This window comes from Vulpes lagopus, chromosome 10 (genome assembly GCF_018345385.1).
Source record: "Vulpes lagopus strain Blue_001 chromosome 10, ASM1834538v1, whole genome shotgun sequence".
Taxonomy (NCBI): domain Eukaryota; kingdom Metazoa; phylum Chordata; class Mammalia; order Carnivora; family Canidae; genus Vulpes; species Vulpes lagopus.
Window position 1 is genome coordinate 108,808,442 of NC_054833.1, and position 12,688 is coordinate 108,821,129.

A 12,688-nucleotide genomic window follows, 5' to 3' on the forward strand; every position below is an offset into this window, starting at 1 on the left:
TCTCTTGGCCCGCCTTCCTCCTTCCCTCCAGGGCCCCGTCCTGGGGATGCACCAGCCCCACCTCCTCCTGCCACACAAGGGTATGTGTGTGGGAGTGCAGGTGTGTGCATGTGTGTGTGTGGCGGGGGCGGGGGCTAACAGAAAAAGTCTAGGCCTCCCATTACCTCCAGCCCACCCTCCAACTGATAATCCTAGAGCCAGGCCAGTGGGGACACCTGGAGAGTCAGTGGGGGCGGCCTCTGGGACTCCGGGATCCCTGCCCTACTCCCATGATTCCACAGGGTATAAAATAAGTGATGTGAGTGTGGGTGCATTTCCCTGCCTGTATATATGAAGATCTGTGTTTGTGTGTGGCCCAGCGGCCCCCCATCCTGCCCACCCCCGTGTCTGGCACCCTGCGTTTGGCATCCATGCTAGGGCTGTGCCAGGCACTAGGAGTTCGTGCCAGCACCTGGCTGCCAGGCCCTATTCTGAGGGCAGTAGGTACAGCCCATGGCAGAAGGAGTCCCTGCTTCCTGTGAGCCTCTGGACCTTGCCCACTGCTTCATCTGTGCCCGAACTAGGTCCTGGAAGGTCGTGGACCCCTCCCAGCCCGTGCCCATTCTCTATCTTAGGTACTCAGGCTCTGTGCCAGGACTTGGAGGCAATGCCTCCTCCAAAGCCTTCTCTGCCACCCAGGCATGGCTCCCTGGTGGGCCAGAGGAGTCTCAGGAAGGGGGCTGGGAGCCACTTAAGAGGGGAGGCTCTGGGTGGAGGGCCCATCTCCTGTCCAGAGCCATTTCTGTGGCTTTATGTATTCCTCCTCTTAAAAGCATAGATGGCAGGCTCGCCCTGGCCGTGGGAGTCAGGACTTGCCTGGGGAGGATATGTGTGCCTGCCTTGGGTACATGACCTTATGTATCCGCTTGTGCCGGTATTTGCATACACTTGTGTCTGTGTCCTGTACCATGACCCCGTGTGTGCATGTGACCCCTGTGTTATGTGTGCTCCTGGAGACTCTCCTTCAGTCTGGGTAATCCTTTGGAAACTCAGAGAACATTCCCTTTCTAAATCCTGCTGACTCCTGTTGCCCTGCATCTATGTATGGTCCAGGCTCACAAGAAGACACGGCAACCTTGGCCTGGCTTCCTGACCTGAGCTGTAGACTCTGGGTTTGTGGGACCCTCCCCATCAGCTCTGTCACCCCACTGGAAGTCTGGCTATGGTTTCTTCTGCTTCAGCTTCCTTTTGGAGCTGGGGTGTGTGTAGAGGAAGAGGTGGGGGTCCTAGGCAGTCTTCAAGGTCAAGTCCACACAGGTAGTGGTACTAGCACTTGCCTGAACTGGCATCGAAACTAGGGGAAGTGGATGTAGGAGTTGAGAGCAGAGACTGAGAAGCGGAATCCTACACCGTCCTGCGAAGGAATCATGAAGGATCCTGACTTACTGGGAAGGCCACGTGGGGAGAAAGACTTGCTGAGGGGGTATAGGGAATTGCCTTTGGCTACAGAGCACAGGATGGCTACAGAGCACATCCAGCTCATCTTCTGGGATGCTCTGCCACCTTGCACAGAACCACTAGTCCTATGTGATATGGGTCTTGTGGGACTGGATGATCTGCCACATTTTTATTTTTATTTATTTATTTTTTAAAAGATTTTATTTATTTATTCATGATAGACATAGAGAGAGAGAGAGAGAGAAAGAGAGAGAGAGAGAGGCAGAGACACAGGCAGAAGGAGAAGCAGGCTCCATGCAGGGAGCCCGACATGGGACTTGATCCCGGGACTCCAGGATCACACCCTGGGCCAAAGGCAGGCGCTAAACCGCTGAGCCACGCAGGGATCCTCTGCCACAGTTTTATATGTGCCCACCCACACCATCCCAATTCATCCTACTCCCAAGGCGAGGAGGCCAGGACCCCTTCCTAGGATTTATGCTGCAACCCCTTGTGGCCTCCTCAGCAGCTGAACCCTTACTCCTCATCAGGTGGAGAGGTTCTGGAAGTAGAAAGAAGGTGGTTCAGGCAGTCACAGCTGGGAGGGGCTGGCCCAACCCTGTCTGAGGCTTGGTGCCAGCTTGTGCCTGCCCAGGGGCAGAGAACCAGCCTCTGCCAGAACCAGGAGTCTGGGCTGGCAGGGGCCTCCAGGGAAGAGAAATGAAGGGGGGCAGAGGGCAGGAGGCCCAGCAGATAAGGCAGGGCCTGGCAGGGGCAAAGGAATGAAGGGCAACCAGAAGGATCAGAGCCCCCTAGCCATCCCACCCCTAAGCCCTAAACCCACTGTCTCCCCTAGTCCTTAGTCTGACACACTCCCTCCCTCCCCCACCCCTGCTAGCTACCCCTGGCCTCTCCTCCCCCCTTGGTCAGAAACCTGGTGAGCTAAACCCGAAGCTTGCCCCAGGCTCTAGAGGGTCACGGGTTGGTGGAAGGGGTGATGGCAGGCTGGCTCCGGTCTGCTCCAGCTGAGTCTGGCAGCTCACTGGCACCATCTGCTGGCCTTTCTGGAAGGGCGCGGCTCTGAAGGGGATAGAGTGAAGGTAACTGCTGGATTTGAGGGTGGGGGTAGGGACAGAAGCAGGTGTCTCCAAAAGTTCACCCTCTGTCCCCTGGCCACACTGGGGTTCTTGAAGCCAGGACTCTCTTGTCCCCCCTGCCTCCCTGGATGGTGCAGCTCAGAGGCAGCCAAGTCCCAAGGAAGCCCTGCCTTGAACTCTGCTTCCTCCTGGCACCCCACCACCCGTCCCTCCCAGCACAGTGGCAGAGGGGCCAGTCTTCCTGCCGATGGCCAGTACCCTCCACCTAGGTTCCAGACCCCATTCCTCCCCATTCTCAAAGATAGCAAACTTTTTTGGGTTTTTTTGTTTTTTGTTTTTTAAGATTTTATTTATGGGAGACACAGAGAGGCAGAGGGAGATGCAGGCTTCATGCAGGGAGCCCCACGCGGGACTCGATCCAAGGACTCCAGCATCACACTCTGGGCCGAAGGCAGGCACCAAACCGGTGAGCCACCCAGGGATCCCCCAAAGATAGCAAACTTTTATTGAGTTTCTACCACGTGCCAGGCCCTGTGCCAGGTGCCTGGGTGTCATAACAACAACTGGCCTCTCCCACTGGCAGCCAGAGGAGCACTTCTTTCACCTCAATCTGATACCACTCGCTGTGCTTCCCCCTTCTCAGCCACATTTCTTTAAAATTGTCTATAATCACCATCTCCAGTCTCCCCATCCACCCCCCTCTAGCTCTGCAGGGCTCCCCCTCTTGACCTTGCCGAAGGTGAACAGGAGACCAAAGAATGACAGACCAGTCTCCAAATACCAGAGACACATCTTTGCTTTCAGCTAACTTGGTTTCCTCGATGCCTCTGCCCTACTGGCCGCTCCTCACTGCTACAGCCCTTCATCCTCTGGGTAGCTATGAAGCCACTGCTGTTGAGTGTTCTCATCTCTCTGGCTCTCCTCCTCGGTCTCTTCGAGCTACTCTTCCTTGTGGATAGACCTCTGGCTGTGGAGGCCTCATGCTCAGGTCTTCCCCCATCAGGAGTTCATCTTCCTACTCACATGCTGGTGACTCTCAAGCTCCCTTCTGGCCAAGTCTTCCCTCATGTCTCCAGGCCCATTTGTCCAGCTGTCCTTGGATCCCTTTCCTGAGCACCTGTAAGGATCTTCACACTCAGCATATCCAAAGCTGCTCTCATGATCTTCCCTAGTTCTGGCAGCCACTCCCTTCCCATCTTGTCCTCAGTGTTCATTCTGTGTACTGGTCTCCCAACTTCTGCTCTGTTCTTGGGGCTGGGGACAGAGACCTCACAATAGCTCTGTTAGTAGGCATCATCATTATTCTTTCACGTTCATGGAAGTTGACTTCCAGAAGCTAAGAAAATTGTTCAAGTTCTTAAACTCAGGTCCTTGAGTTTGAATCTTAGAGCAGCCCCTTGATTCAGACTCAGGCATACTTGAGCCTAGAGTCTGGGATCTTGACAACTGTGTTAATGTAGGACCACATTGGGCATATGTGGCCTCTTAAACTTCATTCTGGGGGCAAAGGAGAGCTGGGAATGGTCTTGAGCAAATGAGATACCTTCCCAATTGCCAGGAAATGGATTTAGGAACGGGGTAAGAGTGGAAGCTGGGAGTCCTGTTGCTGCATCTAGACAAGGGATAGAAGCAGAGGTTTTGGGCAAACCGAGCCCAAGATGCTCGTAGACGAGCAAGGGCCGAGCCCAGAAGCACCTGGATGCCCAGGCCTCCAGCACATCGCCCATGTGGCATAGGAGCCCAGGAGATTGCTGACTCACCTTTGCATGCCCTGGGCATGAAGTGAAATCCTTCTTTTTTCAGAGGTACCCTGTCAAGGCTGTGCATCTGGAGATTAGGCCATTAGGTACCAGGGAGGAGGGATGGTGAGACAGGGGAAACCAGGGGCATCACTTCCATTTTCAAGCTGCCTTGCACCCTCCTCAGAACTTTTCTTTTGTCTCCAGGATTGAAGGCTGATATTTGGGGATTAGGGCCCTTGAGTCTGAGAAACACTAAGAGAATGTGCTCCGAAGCGTTTTCTGGACCAGCCCCAGGGGAAAGGCCAGCCCCAGTTGAGAACACTTGCCAGCAGAACTTGGCTGACTCCAGGTGAAACCGGTTGTCTTGGATCGTGCAGTGTGCCTTTGAGTTATTCATAACCCTCTGTCACATTTACTGTGTTTGTTGTATGCCAGTCCTTGTGTTCAGTTTGCTTCTCCCTTATTTTATTTATTATCTTCATATTGTCCCTGTGAAGCAGGTACTATCATTACCCCTTCCCGTACACAAGAAAACAAACCCAGAGGCTCCTAGGGGTTCAGTGGGTTAAGCCACATATTCCTGGTTTTGGCTCAGGTCATGATCTCAGGGTCCTGGGATAGAGCCCCACGTGGGTCTCTGTGCTCAGCTCAGAGTCTGCTTGTCCCCCTCCCTCTGCTCCTCCCCCTGCTCTCTCTCTCTCTCTCCAATAATAAATAAATAAAATATTTAAAAAGAAAAGAAAACAAATCCAGAGAGGTTATGACATGCTATAGATCACACAGCCATCCAGATGCTATGCTCCCAACCATCTGGTCACACTGCCCCCTGGCCTTCAGTCTAGGGGGTTGGCAATACCCAGGTGAAAACTATCAACCTTTTTTTTTATCTGCTTCCAGATTAGAAACATGTCTCTGCAGATGTCTGGGCAGCTCAGTGGTTGAGCATCTGCCTTGGGCTCAGGGCCCGATCCGGGGGTCCTGAGATTGAGTTCCACATAGGGCTTCCTGCAGGGAGCCTGCTTCTCCCTCTGCCTGTGTCTCTGCCTCTGTGTGTCTCTCATGAAGAAATAAATAAAATCTTAAAAAACAAAAAACATGTCTCCCAATGGTAGAATTAAGGGAAGTTGTTAAAACTAATCCAAAACTTGCTTCTTCACCACTTCCATCACCCCTGATTTAGGCCCTTTTTTTTTTTTTTTTGGCAGAACAACTGCAAAAGATACAAAAATTAGTTGCTGTTGGCTAGCTGGTTTAATTTATTTGCATATATATAATTCAGCCCCACCCCTGGTGGCTAATACCCCCCTGGGGAAGCTGTGGCTGTTTTCTGATTGCTGGTGGGGAGGCCTGTGTGCGTTGTTTTTTAAATAAACTGAAACCAGATGGAAGGGGGTTTTGTTCACAGCCTTTGCCTACAATTTTCTCCAGCAAATTCCTTGAAAAGCCAACCACCTATGAGTGGTGCCTGTTCTCCTAGGAGGTCCCTCACCGCTGGTATGCAAATGGTGAGCAGGATTGGGATTTCTGAAAGTGAAATAAAGAGGCAAAAGAAGCTTCTTGGGTCAAGGGCTTTCTGGAATGCGGGGTCATCTCCTCATGGAGCCCCAATTTTAGGCCTGCACTTAGAGTTTGTTTCCTCATTCTCCCCTTCTCCCTTGGAGTTGGGGGTTGGGCTGGTGGGTGGAGTCTTGGGCTGGGCTTGAGTCAGAATTACCCAGATGAATCACTTAGTGAAATTTGGATTCCAGACCCCCACCTATATCCCATTTGTAGTGGTAACTGCTGGTATGAGACCCTAACTCTTCGGATGGATTGATTTCTGAGTCAGTGGAGCAGGTTATAACCCCTGAAAAGGAGCTCAGGCCATTCCCATTTCCATCTTGAGAGGACTAGTTGCTCAAGGTGGTTATCGAAATATTTTTAACCAGCCAGGTCTAGGCCTTTTGTAATGTCCCTGGAGCACCTCATTAAGCGATTCCTTGTTCAGAGAGATGAAGAAGAAAATGCACCCACTGGTCACAGTGTCAGGGGGTTAGCATTTTTCTTTGGAATGTGAATTGAGTATTGTCATAGTGAGGTATGACCCAGTCCCCGGGCAGGGGAGAACACTTCTTTCCCAGCTCCAACCTTCATTCCTAGCTCAGAACACTATTCTTTTGGATTGCAAGCCTTTTCAGATAATTGTGTCAGGTTACATAAGGTTTCGAGATATGAACACTCAAAGGAAATTCCGCTGGGAACAGGCCTGAGAGGTTCCGGCACATAATTTGCTTTCAAGTATTCGAGGAAAAATTCAGGTGTCTCAGTCCTGCACATTTCTGAAATAAAGTCACAACAGCCAGCAGCTTTGTATGCATGCACCATTCCTCATGGAAATGAGCAAGCAAAGAGAGATCTCATGTGGGATGGAAATACCCCTCCCGGGGGAGCAGGGCCGGAAAGGGGAGGTCATTTACAAAGAGGACCGCTTTGACCAGGCTGCCATAGACATTCTCACCAGCACAAAATACCCCCCCAAATACCCCCCCACCCTCCCTTGTGTCTTAGGTAACACATGTGGTAGATACAAGCCTTCAGTTTTCCAAGAAACATAAAATAAAAACTGAATTACTGGCAGAAAAGCTTTAAAATCTTTAGTTCCTCGGACTCTGTGGGCACATTTTTCACACACCATGATTTTTATTACATTTGCCTCCAAGGGACGGCCCTGGAGCAGCTCTGTTGCATAAGGCGCTGTTTCCAAACACCTTGTCTCCAACTAGAGACACAGAATAAGTTTTATCTAGGTCCGAGAGAGTTCTGGAGGGGTGACATCGTGTTCCAAGCTGCACTGGTTATAGTCAACAGTGGGGAAGCTGCCAGAACCTTCTCACCGAGGAAGCTAAGAGAATACTCTAAATACCGTGCAGTACTTCTTTCTTAAAGCACAAAGTAGTCATAAAAACCACTTAACAAGGAAAAATTAATGGGAGGAAAATGTCCTGAGTGTAGCAAATAAAAAAAAGCTTTACAAGGCAATGGAAAAAATAGATTTACTATGTTAAAGGGACAATAGTATAGGAAAGTCAATTTTTATACCAAAAATAATTCAACAACTATCATCTACTTTACAAAAGCCTTCACAAAAGAATTCCTATGAGAAGTACTATCTTTTCGGGGTGCCTGGGTGGCTCAGTTGGTGAAGCGTCTGCCTTGGGCTCAGGTCATGATCCCAGATGTCCTGGAATGGAGCCCCAAGGAGTCAGAAGGTCCCTACTCAGCAGGGAGCCTGCTTCTCCTTCTCTCTCTCCCTCTGCTGCTCCCCGTCCCCCCCACCCGCTTGTGCTCCTGTTCTCTGTCAGATAAATAAGATCTTAAAAAAAAAAAGCACTATCTTTTCATTTATTCCTTCCATTCTTCTTCCCTCCCTCCCTCCCTCCCTTTCTCCCTTTCTTTCTTCAGCAAACATCTGTGGAGAACTCACTGTGTTCCAGGCTCTGTGCTAAGGAGCTAGATAAACATCAACCCTCCCCTTGTGGTCTCTCTGGCTGGCTGGAGGGACAGCCCCTAATCAGATCACTATACAATCAAGGAGAAACAGTCAGCAGAAACGAGAGTCCCATGGTGCTATGGGAGTAACAGCCTCTTCTATTCTGAGGGTCAGAGAAAGCTTTCCCAGAGCAACCGATGTTCCAGGTAGCAACAGCATGGGTGCAAAAGGCCCTAGTAGGACAGTGAGCCTGGTCGTTCAGGAAACGGAGGCCATGAGGCTGCAGAGGTCACCTGGAGCCAGGGGGCGCAGGAGGTCTTGGAGGCCACTGTGAGGAGATTTTTTTTTTTTTTTTTTTTTTTTTTTTGAGGAGGAGGAGATTTTGATTCTGATTTCATGGTATATTGAAATATTGCTCCCTGGGAGAGTCATGATCATTGTAAGTAGGAAGTAAAATAATCTGTTTGGCTTTTTTTTTTTTTTTTTTGACAGCCAGAAGATGTGAGGAGAATGGATTGATGGGGACAGTGAGCCCACAGCGGAAGCAGAAAGACCAATCAGGAGACTACTGAGCTTACCAGGGCAAGAAATGCTGGTGGCCATGGGGACAAGACAAGTGGATGGGCCGATTCATCCAGGGTTCATTGGAAAGGGTACTGTGACCCAGAGAAAGTGGACCCAGAGAGCAAGAGCTGTGGCTGAACACATCCCAACCCCTGGGGGCTAATTTGACAATTAACATTTAATTTCATTAGCTGATAAAATGGAGAGCATTATCTTCCTGCTGGAAAGACAAGCAAGGTCTAGATGATACGTGTCAATGTCTACTACCAGCTGAACACTCTGTACGTTAGAAGTATGAGCACAGTTTCAGTCCTCAACACCCTCATGCAGGAGCTGTTGTTACCCTCATGTCACAAAAGAGCCAGCTGAGATTCACAGAAGTTGAGGACTTTGCCCAACTGGTGATGGCAGAGCTGGGATTGAAACTATTTACTTGGGACACCTGGGTGGCTCAGCGGTTGAGTGTCTGCCTTCGGCTCAGGGGGTGATCCCAGAGTCCTAGGATCGAGTCCCACGTCGGGCTCCCTGCATGGAGCCTGCTTCTCCCTCTGCCTGTGTCTCTGCCTCTCTCTCTCTTTCTCTCTCATGAATAAATAAATAAAATCTTAAAAAAAAAAAAAAAGAAATTGGTAACTACTAAGCTGCCCAGGGACAAGTGACAAGTCTCCAGGAGCCTAGGCATACAATGGCTCTATTTAAGGACGAGCTGGTTTGGCGCAGGGCGTGGCAAGCTGCTTTTGCCTGCCCCAGAGGTCTCTTCTTTCTGGTTCTAGGAGTCATGAAAGCCAGCTTGGAATCCTTACACACACGTGTGTAAGCCCTGAAAACCACAATTGGGTCTTTTCTCCCCCTGGCCTGGGCTCTTTCACCCCAGGCGGACCTACTATGTGGGTGAGGGGCAGCCGCTGTGGGCAGGAGCAAGTCCTACCTCAGGGGCTGACTTCTGCCTCAGAAAAATGTGCCTCAGGTTTCCATACAAATTGGCCAAAGGGGGCAGGAGGAGGTAAAGCAATACTCCAAGTAAAGGGAACCCTGTGGGAAGAGGTTCAGGGGTGGCAGCAAATGCTGCCGGTTCCAGGAGCTGCATAATCCCCACAAAGGACAGGGTGCTGAGGTGGATAGGAACTCGTTGAGCAGGCCTTTGGTAGCTATGTTTTAGTGTTTCAATCCATCCTATATGCCAAAGGGAGCCCTGGAAGTATCTTGCACAGAAGACTGAGAAGATGGTATTTGAATACTGAGAAGATTTCGCTGCCATCTGTCTGGCCTGGAAGCATGCAACATGTTGCCTTCTTGAGTAGGTGACTCCCTGAGTGGTGTCAAGTTCTAGACTGGGGACCATACTATCTAGGCAGACTCAGGAAGAAGATGATCAAATGGCCTGTGCTTTTTTTTTTTTTTTTTTAATATTTTATTTATTCATGAGACAGAGAGAAAGAGAGAGAGAGAGAGAGAGAGAGGCATAGGCAGAGGGAGGAGCAGGTTCCCTGCAGGGAGCCCCAATGTGGGACTCAATCCCAGGACCCCAGGATCACAACCTGAGCCAAAGGCAGACGTTCAACCATTAAGCTACCTAGGCATCCCTAAGGGCCTGTGCTTTTAAAAAGCAGTTAGCCAGGGGCACATGTCTGGCTCAGTCGGTAAACCATGGAATCTCAATCTCCGGGCCATGAGTTTGAGCCCTGCGCTGGGCATAGAGCTTAATAAAAATAAGCAAGTAAGTAAGTAAATAAATAAAATAAATGAAAAGCAAATTTCGCCAGAGGGAGTCCTTTTCTCAGACAGCCTGGCTTGGAATCACTCAGACATTGAGGGAATCTGAGCTGCCACTTGGATTTTTGTTTCAAATGAGACCAGCTCTAATTCATTTATATACGTGTGTGTGTTTAACTGTGTTTGAAACCCACTATATTAGTTTTCTATTGCTGCAATAACCTATTGCCACAACACATATTTAAAAATAACATATTTATATATATATATATATTTTTTACCTCAGCATTCTGGAGGTCAGAAGTTTGAAATGGGTCTCACTGGGCTAAAGTCAAGGGTCAGCAGGCTGGTTCCTTCTAGTGGCTCTCGGGAAGAATCTGTTTCCTTGCCTTTCCCAACTTCTGGAGGCCACCTGCGTTCCTCGGCTCCGGCTTCTTCCTCTACCTTCAAAGCCTAAATAGCGCGCAGTGTCGTCATATCTCTTTGACCTCTGCCTTCATCATCACATCACAGGCTCCCAATCTGACCCTCAGGCCTCCCTCTTAGAAGGGCCCTGTAGTCACAGGGCCCTGTAGTCACAGTGAGCCCACCTGGATAATCCAAGATAATCTCCATTTCAAGATCCTTAATTTAATCACAGTCCCTTTTGCCTCTTAAAATGACATAATCCTAGGTTTCAGAGATTAGGATGTGGACATCTTTGGGAATCCATGACTCAGACTACAACCCACTTTAACAAATAAAGAGAAAGAGTCAGTAGAGTGTACGGCTCTTCATCTCGGGGTTGTAAATTCAAGCCCCCTATTGGGTGTAGAGATTAAAAATAAAATCATTACAAAAAAATTAATAAAGAGAAAGAATGGTAAACCTGGAATCTGGGAGAAGAATGGGCTAGGAGTAGGCAGGCGTATGTTAGACGGGGCTGGGGCAGAATCAGCAAGGAAGATGCTGGTGGTCTAGACTGGAGTAGAGTGGGAAGAGGGAACACTGTACAGGTTTCAGAGGGAGGACTGCCTGGTCTTGGGCACTATCAGGTTAGATGGGCAAGGACCAGGAGGAAACTGGGTAGATACTGACACCTTTTGGGGTACCAGGGTCTGAGGGGAGGAACAGGTTTGTGACAAAGACAGGGAGGGCCTTTACGGATGTGCTGCATCTAGATACCCAAGAGACAGCCAGGAGAGGTGCCGGGTAGGCAGGTAGACCCAGGGCCAAGATGGCCGTGACTCTCAGATTCCCTCCCCTCCCTGTGGGCAAATATGGGATCATCCTCTACATTGATCTCTGGGTCACCATCTCTGTTGGGCCCTAAAGTTCTCTAATTCCAGATAAGAGTCATCTTGACACCCTAACAAGAGAAGCCATCCTGTATTTCTGAGGCCGGAGTAGCAGTGATATTTATTCCACAGAATTTGAGTTTATCGGTCTCGGAAATAAGAATTTATATGGTAGAGAGATTAAATCACTTGCACAAGGACTCACAACTGGCTTTTGACAGAGCAGAAGTTGTTATGTTGCTTTTATTGTATGCGTGTGACTCAAACATTTTAGGCATAAAGATGCTTTCTGTCCAGCCCATTCTGAGCAGGGAACCAGCCAGCTGCTCACCGTTTTAGGGCCTTGGAGATATGGATAGACAAAGTTTCTTCCTGTTTTTTGAGAAGGCCTGAGCTCATTGGAGAGTCCATTTCCAGTGACTCTTGGCTTTCAGGGAAGCCAGGCCCAGCAGGGAGGTATCCCTAAGGCAGGGAAAGGGAAGAGAGTCTCTGGGCCCTGGGACCCAAGAAGCAGGCACCTGTCACTGGCAATCTACTTTTTTAAAAGATTGATTTATTTTTTTAGAGAGAGAGAATCTCAAGCAGACTCTGTGCTTAGCACAGATCCCATCGTGGGCTTGGATCCCAGGGCCCTGAGATCATGACCTGAGCTCAGATCAAGAGTTGGCCGCTTAACCAACTGGGCCACCCAGGCACCTCTGTCCCTGGCAATCCCCTCAGAGCCCAAATCTGAAAGTCCTGTTGGGACAATGACTGTGGCCTCAATGTCAGAGAGGCACTGTGACTAGAGGGTGTTTCTCAGACATCCTGAGTCCTTGGAATAACCTGGTTAGGAGGAGCCCAGTGGAGACCAAGAGTGAATTTCCTACCAGGCTGGAGGATGGGGGCTCCCAGTAGGATTTATACTTGGTTTGAAGGAAATGTAGGGATCCTTGGGTGGCGCAGCGGTTTGGCGCCTGCCTTTGGCCCAGGGCGCGATCCTGGAGACCCAGGATCGAGTCCCACGTCAGGTTCCCAGTGCATGGAGCCTGCTTCTCCCTCCGCCTGTGTCTCTGCCTCTCTCTCTCTGTGACTATCATAAACAAATAAAAATTTAAAAAAAAAAAAAAAAAAAAAAGAAGGAAATGTAAAAAGAAGACATTCTGTGCTCTATCTTTTGCTCTTCTACTTCACACTTTATATTGTGGGGAACCTGCATATGCATTTGGGTATTTGTCTGTGTCTTTCTCTTAGCCTGGCAACTCCCTGAGGGGCAGGCGTCTCCAGAGCATCCCCCACGGAACGGCCCGTGCAGGCTGCCTGGGGGGGCTCCCGCCGGTGGTGGTCTCGGGGGAGAAACTGAAGGGGGGCGCGTTTGGGACAAGTTCGCAATTCGAAAGGGCGAGGGAAAGCAGGTTTCCCAGGACAAAA